Raw genomic sequence first — 13,140 nt, 5'->3', positions numbered from 1 at the left:
CAATTTCAATTCCCTTTAGTACAAGGCTGCAGCCTGATTCTGCGTCAGATATTACATTACGAGAGGACTGGGCCAGATGAATAGGAAGTAGTACTCTCTTAGCAGAGGACTCAGATTTATGGTAATTGGTGGAAAATAGAAAGGAAACCACCTAAAACCGTGCAACTTGGTGACTTGCATTTAGAAATTGGGGAATATCACAAACGCACATCACATTTAATGTGTACCTGCACAGAATACCTGACCCATAGTAGCCTACAAGGCCATGGCTTAATTTTCTTTATGCCAATGACCTCCTAGGCTACAGTGGCCACTGTTAGGCACACCTGCTCATCAATACAAATACTTAATCATGGTCCAAGAGGTTCAGCTGTTGTTCAGACCAAATATCAGAATGGAGAAGAAATTTGATCGAAGTGACTTTGACCCTGGAACAATTGTTGGTGCCAGATGGGGTCACATGAGTATCTCAGAAATTGCTGATCTCCTGGGATTTCCACCTACAACAGTTTCTAGAATTTATAGAGAATGGTGCAAAAAACAAACAAAAAAAAATCCAGTGAGTGGCATTTCTGCAGGTGAAAATGCCTTGTTAGTGAGAAAGGAATAATGCCATCAGGAAGGTGGTACAGAAGCCTCAGGACCCATTCTACCAGGTTCAGGAACAGTTACCACTCCTCAACCATCAGGCTCTTGAACCAGAGAGGATAACTTCATTTGCCCCATAACTGAACTCATGGACTCACATTAAGCACTCTTCATCTCACATTCTGAATATTTATTGCATTCTTATTTAGCATTATTATCTTTTTTCTTTTTGTATTTGTATAGTTTATTGTCTTTTACACATTGGTTATTTGACTTTCCTGTTGATTGCAGTCTTTCATTGATTTTATTATGCTTCTTGTATTTACTGTGAATGCCTAGAAGGAGACTAATCTCAGGGTTGTATATGGTGACATATATGTACTTTGAACTTTGAGAGGTCAGAGGAGAATGGAAAGACTGGTTCAAGCTGACAGGAAGGTGACAGTAACTCAAATAACCACGCGCTACAACAGTGGTGTGCAGAACACGTTGGACTTTGAAGAGAATGGGATACAGGAGCAAAAGACCATGAATGTATACTCAGTGACGACTATTAGCTACAGAGGTACCTAAGTTCCGATTGAGTGTAAGAAAATAGGAACAGGAATAGGCCACTCAGTCCTTCAAATATGCAATGTTATGCAAAGGCATGTCTGACCTCAAGCATATTCCTATAATACATGGAAACATATCCAATTAACTTTTTTTTGTTTGTTTTCAGGCACAGATACAATGAGTTAAACTGGAGGGCATTTAGAGCCTCCCTCTACACTGCCAATCCCCTCTGCTCTAGAAGTACTCGAGCATTGTAGTGTTAGGTGTTCATTAGTTCCATAACAACATGTTTGAGGTTGAGCCAAACTAGGCTCAAGTTGGAAGCAGTCTTTAAGTAACTTATAGGTCACAATTTCCAAGTTCATAATCACTGGAATGCGAATAGTTTTGTACTAAAGTGCTCTGCATTATTACATTATAACTATACAAATATTTCAAATCCCTGGTCATATAACAGTAATAATAAATTGTAAAGCCAGCTGGTAGGGTTTTGAAATGGAAGACGTACAAAGATGAACCTTTTCACATGTCATGCAATAGATAACTAGAACACAGACTATTCCATGCAACGAAAGGCCTGGTTTCAGTAACAGTGACCATAAAACTGCTGAAATGTTGCAAGACAAGGCCTCTGGTAAAGTAATGTCCTTCAGGGAAGAAAATTTAACATCCTTACACAGTCTGTTCCATGTACGACCCCAGATTCAGCCAGCTCCATCATGGGCACAAGCCCTCCTCCTCCCCACCACGAGGACATCTTAGAAAGGTAGTGCCTTAAGGCAGCAGCATCCATCTTTTAGGACCCTCACCATCTGAGAGATGCCCTCATCTCATTACTACCATCAGGGAGCAGTTACAGGAACCTGAAGGCACAATCAATTTTTCAGATTCTCAATCAGATTTCTAAATGGTCCATGAACTCAAACATTACTTGACTAATTAAAGACTAACTTTATTTGTCACGTGTACATGGAGGGGGATTGGATCCGCCAGGTTTCAGATGCCCAAGACACGACGTACGATGAGCATACCAAAGAGCTTGTCATGACGGCACCCCGACGACTCCACCAGGAGTTAACGACACACACACACGCACACGCGTGGAAACATACAATGAAGTGTGCTGCTTGCTTAAATGACCAACATGCTCACAACTTACAACCCGTATGTCTTCGGGATAAGGGAGAAAACCAGAGCACCTGAGGAAAACCCACATGGATATGCAGACATGAAACTCTTTATTGTAACTTGTGGTATTTCTTTTTCATGTCTTGCACTGTAATGCTGCCGCAAAACAACAACTTTCATGTCAGTGATAAGAAACCCAATTCTGTCCCTGGTTTTGACCTACCAATGTAGTTCACACTTTACAGCCTCCTTCATCCATGAACAATCAGGGAGAGGCAATAAATGCTATTATTAGCAACACCCAAATCCACAAAGCTAAAACAAAGTTCAACTGATACACAAACCAGGTATTTGCATTAACTGCACTCAGAAGTGATTGCATACACTTCGTTCATGGTTCACAAAAAAAAGACACTAGTTTTCAACTTTCACAGACGCAACTGCTCATTTGCAGTACCTAATAGAAATGATTAAGAATTTCTTCAGCCAGTGGGCAGTGAATCTGTTGAATTCATTGCTGAAGGCACATGCTTAAATGGTTCGGCATATGTGTGCTTTGAAAATAAATTTACTTTGACATTGAATTAAAACTGCTCTCCAAGTTTTCCATATTTACATAGAAAGAACTTCTTTATGTAGTTTATTATCAACAATACAATCAGATTAGGAACCAATGCACATTTAAATTCTGCAGAACTAATTTGCCTTAGGGCAAATTGGAAAGCAGTACAATAGAAAATATCAAAAGTAGTCTGTCACAAAACCCTACTCACATCCTTTGAAAGAGACCGTAGCTAAAGGCAGTGAGAAATCTGGAAACTGCTCTATGTTTAATTTTCTGAAAAATCTGAATCACTCAGCCTAGAGTTTTCAGCTCCAATAACAGCAAGACAATCAAGCATTAGTGTTATTACTGTGTAAAACCGAGTAACTTCAGGCATTTGCTCTTGTGTAAAGTTACTTTCTCACCTATCTGTGTTTTTCGCAAAATTGCATAGAAGCGTCCCTTATCCTTCAACCCAAGTCATTAGTGTAAATTGTACCCAGCTGTGGCACCAGCAATGATCACAGTATTGGTTTCTGCCATCCCTAAATGGCCTGTTTAGAATCAATGTTGTTTATTATTGCTTAGTCCATTTTCTATCATTATTAGCCCTTGTTCTGTGAGATTTGCCTCATAAGGCAACTTATTTCATGATACTTTATCAAAAGCCTAACATCTATCTCCTGGTCACTCTTCAACTAGGAGTTGAGGATGCCATCTTGGTCAATGTCTCCCATCCACTACATAATGTACTGGTTGGGCACAGGAGTACATTCAGCCAGAGACTCATTCCACCGAGATGCAGCACAGAGCGTCATAGGAAGTCATTCCTGCCTGTGGCCATCAAACTTTACAACTCCTCCCTTGGAGGGTCAGACACCCTGAGCTAATAGGCAGGTCCTGGACTTATTTCATAATTTACTGGCATAATTTACTTATTACTATTTAACTATTTATGGTTTTATTACTATTTATTATTTATGGTGCAACTGTAACGAAAACCAATTTCCCCCGGGATCAATAAAGTATGACTATGAACTACCTTGATTTTAACATATCCAGAAGTTCCCAAATAAAAACTTAAATATCCCTTTCACAAAACTATGTTGGCTTCGCTTGATTGTGTTTTTTTTTCCTGTTGCTTCTAGAGGCAAATGGCAAAGAAATAGATCGTTAAGCCCATTGTGTCCATTCTGACCATCGAGTGCTGACCTACAGTATTATGCAAAAGTCTTAGGAACTCTAGCTGTATACAATACTGTACTATATATATCTAGGGTGCCTACGACTTTTGGCCAGTACTACAGTACTATAATTTTATGTATTATGCTGTCACATAAAAAAGCAAATCTCATTAAATATGAGAGTGATGATATGGGTTTCTGTTGTGGCTGAGAGTGGGAAGGGGGCAGGGGGCAGGGAGAGGGGAATCATGGTTGGAAAAAGGGGAAAGGGGAGGGGAGAGAGCAGGAAGCACCGGAGAGACATTCTGTAATGATAAATAAACCAGTTGTTTGCCATCAAATGATTTTGCTTGGTGTCTCTGGACTGGATGTAGCTATACACGCACCACCCCTCATCCTTGGCACTCCTTCTCTACCAACTGTCCAACACCCCTCCCGCAGCACTCCTCCTTTTCTCCCACCAGATTTACAAACTCATTCTCTGCTCCATGTCGACAAATACAGTACAGTGAACAAGTCTGAGACACCTGAGTTATATATTTGCTCCTAAGCCTTTTGCACATCATTGTACATTATTCCAATTTCAAAGCCATCTATCCCCATAGCTTTCTATACTTGTGTAGATACTAAAATTCTGGTCTTCCTCTTACACCTTCCCATCGCCTCCTTCTGGTGCCTCCCTCCCTTCCCTTTCTCTCTCAGTCAACTCTCTTTGATCAGTTTCTTTCTTTTTCAGCCGATTATCTTTTCTACCTACCACCTCCCAGCTTCTCATCATCCGCTCTCCTTCACCCACCTTCCCCCTCACATGGTTTCACCTATCATCTGACAACTCTTCCCCCTTCCTTCCCAGTCCTGATGAAGGGTCTCAACTTGAAATGCTGACTCTGTATTCCTCTTCATAGGTGCTGCCGGACCTGCTGTGTTCTTCCAGCACTGTGTGTATGCGTGTGCGTACGTTTCTCTGGATTTCCAGCATCTGCAGAATTTCTTGTGTCATAGGTACTTAAACAATGTGAGTTCACTGCGTTCAGATAGAATAGAAAGGCACTCCAGACTGTTGCCCACTGGTCTTCACAGAACTGATCCAAACTACTAAGTAGGTACCCTTCATTTATGCACCCAAAGGACGTTGGTATCATTGACAAGGCAAATATTTATATACAATCTCCATCTATCCTTGAACTGAACTGCCCTATTTCAGAGGGTAGTCAACAGGATGTCACATTTATTGCTATGGTTCCAAGGTCACATATTAAGTGAAATTGGTCAAGGTTGGTTTTCAACCTTCCGGTCTTTCCACAGCAAGCATTACTGAGACACAAAACTTGTGTTTTTTTTAAATACCAACATAATCTTTATTCATAGCAAAAAAAATTTACAATTAACTGTGCAACGTCTTTTCATTCTCACATTCATAGTTTCAAAGTTTTCAGTACTACCCCACTGAATTCCTTCACACCAATAGCCCAGTTGCCACTCATGTGGCACCCTGAGGGGATTTACTACTGCAGTAATGGAGGGACTTCCTCACCCAACCCAGCCCCTCCCTTCCCACTAGCAGCAGAATTGCTACCAGTTTCAGTGGAGGTGTTTGAACTTGCACCAATCACCCAGATCTCTGGATACTAAGCCAGCAACTCACTGTACTGGTTCCTTGCTATAGCCGGGCAAGTAGTGGGGATAAGCCCTCACTATCTATTGAATGATCCCAATGGTGTGCTATTCAAATAGCCTCTGACAATCAAGTCCAGCCTCTGGCCTTCACGTGTGGCTTAGCTACTAAACCTGGCAGAAGAGTTTCTACTGACAGGAGCAGGTAACTGGTGCCTTAAAACCACTTGCTTTGGGCAGATGGGGCTTCTTAGCTGTGGTTGGTGGTTTATCTCAGATAATGACAACTCTGATGTCAAACCTCCACAGTCTTGTGGCTATACCCACCCATGGGGAAGTCTTTGGGAGGGAACCCCGAAGGTGGAGGATAAAAAAATCAGGAGCTGGAGCCCCCAAGGCAGACCGACACTGAGTTCAGTGCTAACTGGCAACTCCTGAAATGCCACTGGGTGCTAAATTGTATCTGTCTCTACTGTTCCTTTGGGTTCATCAGATGCGTGGAGAGGGGGTGCCTACTACCTGGGTAAAATCTTGCTCTCCTTATCATACTGCTCTGGCTTGCTTATCACATAGACAGCTGGGATACAACAGCCACGGTCGACCTCGACCCATGGGAGACCTCTCAACTCACTGCGCCACAGACACCTTGCAGTTGCAGATAAGTCACAGACAGTACAAGTACTTCACAGGGCACATCCTGCCAAGACTTTGGACTGAAAATGTGAAACTAAAACTCAGCAATGTGCTTTACAAATCATGAAAATGCTAAAATGCAAAATCAAGGCTGGGGCTACTACAGTATGTTGATGGCTCCCAAGATTTACAGTTTTCGCTGGACAATTCAGTAGCCTGAGGTACCAAAGCAGAGCTGTCACCCCACAGTAGTGCCTCAGTAAAGCTAGAGTCATAGAACACTGCAGGACAGAAACAGGCCCTTCAACTCTATGCCAAACTGTTATCCAGCCTAGTCCCACTTGCCTACACCCGGTCTATCATTCTCCATACCCCTCCTGTCCACGCATTATCCGATTGTCCCTGAAATGTTGAAACCACACCTACATCCACCACTTGCAGGTTGTTCCACACTCTTACCACCTTCTGTGCGATTAAGTTCCCCCTCATGATCCCTTTAAACCTTTCACCTTTCCACTCTAAACCCATGACCTCGAGTGAGAGTCTCACCCAATCTCCAAAGACAACACACACACACACACACACAACGCTGGAGGAACTCAACAGGTCAAGCGGCACCTGTATGACAGTGTGAACAGTTGACGTATCAAGCTGAGACCCTTCGTCAGCACATGAGGAAGAAGGGGGGGGTGGGGAGATGCCTGAATAAAACTGTAGGTGGAGGGGAAAGCACCTAGGTGGAAGTTGCTGGGTTGGAAGAGCTCTCACTGTACGCACAGAATCAGGCCTCTCTGCTCACCTTCACCATTGTACTAATCCCATTTACCACAGCTTTATGCCTTGGAGATTCAAATGCCTGTCTTGGTAAATGTTCAGAGGAACTGTGTCCACCACCCTTTTAGACAATGAAGTCTAGTCTCCAATTACTGGGTGACAACTTGCTCCCCCAGATCTACTTCATACCACTCCCTTAAACATATGCAGTCTAATTTTACATTCTGCTACGGGGGGGGGGGGGGGGGGGAGTAAAATCTTTCTTCTGACTACCGTGTCTGTGCCTGTCAGAATGCTGGACATCCTGCTTCCGTCCAATGGAAAACAACCCGAATCAATCCAATCTCTCCCCGTCAGTGACACACTCCATCCCTGGCAGCATCCTGGTGAATCGCCTGTGTGTGTGTGTGTGCACACTCCCATGCAATCACTTCCTTCCTGTAGTGTGGCGACCAGAACTATAAAAGTGGTTCAGCGTGGCAGAACTCCACCCCCACCCCCTGGTTCACCAGTCCTCTTTGGAGAAGGAAAAGTGAATCTATCAAGTCTGAGCTCTATATACACATCTGAACGCCCACAGAGGGTTGATATTTAACCACCCATACAAATAATCTATCTAGCCCAGAAAAATATGGGTCAAAGGGCCTACTCCTGTACTGTATTCTCCGTTCAGGTACTTGGTTCTGGAGGCAATCAGGGTTTGGACAATAAATGAGGCCCTGTCTGTAGGATCCACATCCTGTGAAAGTATACAAACACTATTTTAATTTGGTGCCAAACTTCTTGAAACTCTGTCTCAACCACCTCTGATTACTATATCTGTAAACAGCTGTTCTGTTCCCTACTGCCTGTGGGTTCAAAACATTCTCTCCCAAAAACAGTTCGAGCTTTCATAAATTAAACCTAAAATTAGCCCCACTGACCTTAAGCATTGCCAAACACAACTCTCACACCCTTAGAGCAAGCTTTCCCCAAAGTCTTAGTCACAATATTGCTGATGTTCACAAGATACACATAAAACACCAAAACTCAGCAGCTGCAAAACAACATTTGGGCCCCTTACTGAAGAAAGGATGTGCTGGCATTGGACGGGGTTGATTCATGAGAGTGATCATGCGAATGAAAGGGTGAGGAGCAATTGATGGCTTTGGGCCTGCACCTGCTGGAGTTTAGAAGAATGGGGGGGGGTGGGGGGTGGAATCTCGTTGAACACTATCGATTAATTGAAAGACCCAGATAGTCTGGACATGAAGAGGGTATTTCCTATAATGGGTGGATCTCTGGAATCAGAGGGCACAGTCTTAGAATACGACGATGTCTTATTAGAACAGAGATGAGGAGGAAGCTCTTTCGTCAAGGTGGTAAATTATGCTTAACACCTAAATGTCAAGGTAACAGAAGTATCACTGTTGATTGGCCATATGACCATAAGATTGCCCTCTTTACAAATGTTATTTACCCATTTTGGTCATAAGACACAGGAGCAGAATTAGGCCATTCGGTCCATCGAATCCTCTCTATCATTCCATTATAGCTGATTTATTATCCCTCTTGACACCTTACTCCTGCTTCCCCCCCCCCCGAACATTTTAATGAGGAGGAATTTCATCAGCCAAAGATAGTGAGTCTGTGGAATTCATTGTCACAGGTGGCTACGAAGGCCAAGTCATTGGGGTATATTTAAAGTTGATAGGTTTCTTGATTAGTAACAGCACAAGACCACAAGACACAAAAGCAGGATTAGACATTCAGCCCATTGGATCAGCCATGATGAAATGGCAGAGCAGTCTTAACAGGCCGAATGGCCTTATCCTGCTCCTATGTGTTATGATGCCAAAACTAATCTAGAAACCTTCAACCTCTACTTTAAATATACCCAATGATTTGGCTTTCACAGCCACCTGTGACAATGAATTCCACAGATTCACTACCTCTAGCTAATTAAATTTCTCCTCATCAAAATGTTTGGGGAAAAGGCAGGAGAATGGGGTCAAGAGGGATAATAAATCAGCTATAATGGAGCAAGCAAAGAATGGATGCAAATCTCAAGATATTGTTATTGTCATGGGAGACCTAAATGCTAAAGTAGGACAAGGTGCTGATGGAAATACCATAGAAAAATTTGGACTAGGGGAAAGAAATGAAAGGCGAGAAATGGGTAGAATGATGCAAGATGAATAATCAGGTCATTATGAATAAAGTAAAGGCATCCGTTAGTCTTGCGAGACCATGGATCTGCGCCTGGAAAGTCTTCACTCTCCAGGGCGCAGGCCTGGGCAAGGTTGTATGAAAGACTGGCAGTTGCCCATGCTGCAAGTCTCCCCTCTCCACAACACTGATATTGTCCAAGGAAAGGGCACTAGGACTGATACAGCTTGGCACCAATGTTGTTGTAGAGCACTGTGTGGTTAAGTGCCTTGCTCAAGGACACAACATGCTGCCTCGGCTGGGGCTCAATCTCACGACCTTCAGGTCGCTAGTCGAATGCCTTAACCTCTTGGCCACGTGCCCACTCATTATGAATACCTACTTTAAAAACCATCCAAGATGCTTGTGGACCTGGAAAAGTCCAGGTGATAACACTAGAAATCAAATTGACTTTATTACTATAAACCAAAGATTTAGAAACTCAGTGACTCAATGCCAAACTAATCCAGGAGCAGACTGTAATAGTGACCATAACCCAGTAATATGTCACGTAAAAGTAAAACTTAAAAAACTAAAGAAGCAAAAACCTGAACAATCCCTTGACTACTCACAATTAAACAAGAAACGCAAAAATTTACAATTGAAGTAAGGAATAGATTTCAAAGTCTAGAAACAGAATCTGTTGAAGATGATAGCAATCATGTAGAAATTAAATTTAACTCTCTGAAGGATGCCTTGGTAGAATCAGCAAAGTCAGTGATTCCTAAAAAAAAGCACAGAGAATAAATGGATGACAGATGAAATCAAAAATCTAATGGAAGAAAGGATACTGAAGAAAGCAAATCCTATGGAATATAAGTCCTTAGGTAAAAAAGTTAAAAGCTTATGTCAAAAAGCCAAAGAATGGTTAAACCAGGAAAGTGAGCAACTAGAAAGAATCCCTATTATTGATCCAAAAAGAGTACATCAACAAATCAAGAATATCACTGGTAAAAAGCCCCTCTGTTCTTCAGGTGGATGTTTGAAAGCAAAGGACGGTACCATTATCATGGAAAAAGGTGAAATTATGAACAGATGGACCGTGTATATTCAGGAATTGTTTGAATACAATCAACACGAGAAACCAGAAATTGAGAAAATTGAAGGTCCAAGTATTTTAAAATCTGAAGTTCGTAATGCAATAAATAAGCTGAAGAAAGGAAAAGCAGCAGGTCCTGATGAATTAGTAATGGAACAAATTATCGCCCTTGAAGATTATGGAATTGAAAAACTTACTGATTTAATCAACATTTATGAGAATGGAATAACACCAGAAGAGATGAAAACAAAAATCAGTGTTTATCACTCTTCCTAAGAAACCTGGAGCATAGAATAAGAATTACATAGATCCATAAATTTAATGAGTCACATCACTAAGATACTTCTAAGAATTTTGATGAAATAGGTAAACAGCTAAAAGTAAGATACAAGCTGAAATAGGTAAAGAACAATGTGGTTTTGTGAAAGACAAAGGTACAAGAAACGCAATATTGATGTTAAGGATACTATCAGAACGAGCTGTTCAAGTGTAAAAAGATTTGTTTGTTTGTTATATCGACTACACAAAAGCATTTGATAAAGTGAGGTACAATAAGTTATTGAAATATTACAGAAAGCTATAGATCTAGATTCGAAAGACCTCCGCCTAATCAGAAATCTGTACTGGGAACAAACTGCCGCTGTAAGAATAGAAGGAGAAGTGAGTCAGTTTACGAAAATCAAGAGAGGTGTCAGACAAGGGTGTGTTTTCTCCCCTGATTTATTTAATGTGTACAGTGAAACAATATTACAAAAAATAAGAGAAATCTTGGGAATCAAAGTTGGCAGTGAAAACATCAATAATTTCAGATATGCGGATGACACTGTGTTAATTACAAATATGGAGGAAAAACTACAAAACTTAATTGATATAGTTGTTGAAGAAAGTGTAAAAATGGGTCTATCAACTGCAAAAAGTCAGTGTATGGTGATATCCAAAAAGTAGAATCCTATCTGCAGGCTGAAAGTAAACGGGGAAGACATAAGTACAGAACTTTTGCTACTTAGGAAGCTGGGTGACATCAGATGCCAGGTGCGACATGGACATCAAAAGAAGAATAGGGATGGCAAAAGACACCTTTACGAGAATGAAGAGTATACTGACCAATACTAAACTAAGCATGACAACCCGTCTCAGAGTACGGAAATGTTACGTTTATCCAGTAATGTTATATGGATCAGAATGTCCGACAATATCTAGTAACATGAGGAAACAAATTGAAGCAGCAGGGAAGTGGCTTTTGAGGAGGATGCAAAGAATATCATGGACGAAATGAATATCTAACGAGGATGTCATGAACAGAGCAAACACAAAAAGAGAAATAATATATGAGATCATGAAAAGGCAACGTAACTTCACTGGACATGTGATTAGGAAAGAGGAGTTAGACTGCATGATAATTATGAGGAAGATTGAAGGGAAGAAAGCAAATGGGAGGCAAAGACACATGATGATGGAGACAGCAGCCAGAGAACTGGAAATGAATACCAATGAATTGATCCACCTGACCCAAAACAAGAGTGTGTGGGCCATGGCAGTCAAAGCTCAATCTGGGCATGGCACCTGATGATGATAATGGAATGATAGAAATGACTCGATGGGCTGAATGGCCTAATAACATTTGTAAAGAGGGCAATCTTCAATGGATTCAGAGTAAATAATAAACTACTTAGATCATGCCAACCAACAGCGATACCTTGACATTGAGGTATTAAGCATAATAAATACAATGTAATAAATACAAAATGCATAAATGTTTCTCTGGTTCAAGTACTGTTTTACAATATGTTGCTACATTAAGCACAGTTGCCTTTAAGTCACAGCAGCACAAGTGTCAGGTACATACATAGCACAGGATAGAGAGGAAACTACACTGGTTACAATTCTCTGAGAAGGTGACACCACTGGGCTGGACCAGCACATTTCCACACTATCAACGTTCCTCCTATTAACATGCATGACAGCTTCTCAGCCCAAAACAGCAAGAAAGTACAGAGGGCAGCATGGTCGCGTAGCGGTTAACGTAACGCTATTACAGCCCCAGTGACCCGGGTTCAGTTCCCACCACTGTAAGGAGGTTGTACGCTCTCTCTCTGATCCCATGGGTTTCTTCCCACATTCCAAAGATGTATGCGTTAGGGCTGCCCACCTCCATCTGCCCACCGTTCTCCTCATCTAGTTCCACCCGTCACCTACTAGCCCCCCATCTAACACCCCCTCCCCCACCACATTCACACTTCAATCTTCACATCCTCCCCAGGCCACAGAGTGCTATTCCCATGAACGGCAACCCAAACAGTTCACCGGCCAGAAATCCGGCCGTGAGCCAAACTCCCGCACGACTGAAGGTGCCTGCAGTTTCGTCACCGCTGCTAACACCGGGTCATAATTTTTGTTTAAATTTTATTTACAGATGCAGCACGATAACTGGACCTTCCCGACCAACGAGCCCGCATCGCCCAGTTAGACCCATGTGACCAATTAAACTGCGACTCCCTTCTTCTTCGGAATATGGCAGCCACCCAGAGGAAACTCAACGCGATCACAGGAAGAATGTACATACTCTTAATAGAGAGCAGCTGGAGTTGAATCTGGTTTCCTGGTGCTAAAATACTGCTCTACACTACTGTGCTGACGTACGGGCGTTCGTAAGCCGGGGAGGACCTGTACTGGTCACCTTCCCCATACACCTTCAATCTGGACGCAGTGTTTTGGCCCCCAAAACATTTGCCCCCACAGATCCTGCCTGACCAGCAGGGTTCTTCCAGCAGTTCGTTTTCCTTTCCTGACCTGTCGACGGTTGACCAGAGTGAATTTAAGGAACAATTCTGCAGATAGCTGCCGTGCAGCAGACAAGCTGAAACCTAATTTGAGCACTGCTGAAAGATTCCCAC

The 13,140-nt window shown here is 42.2% G+C and overlaps 1 protein-coding gene across 6 annotated transcripts in view; it reads right to left on the bottom strand.

The window, feature by feature from the left end:
• Window positions 1-13,140, bottom strand: part of LOC140205767 (volume-regulated anion channel subunit LRRC8D-like) — a 128,875-nt gene that overhangs the window by 80,869 nt on the left and 34,866 nt on the right. The window lies entirely within an intron of this gene.

The sequence above is a fragment of the Mobula birostris genome, chromosome 12, assembly GCF_030028105.1.
Source record: "Mobula birostris isolate sMobBir1 chromosome 12, sMobBir1.hap1, whole genome shotgun sequence".
NCBI classification, from domain to species: domain Eukaryota; kingdom Metazoa; phylum Chordata; class Chondrichthyes; order Myliobatiformes; family Myliobatidae; genus Mobula; species Mobula birostris.
Note: the sequence above shows the minus strand (reverse complement) of the source record. Positions and strands in the feature narration are given on the sequence as shown.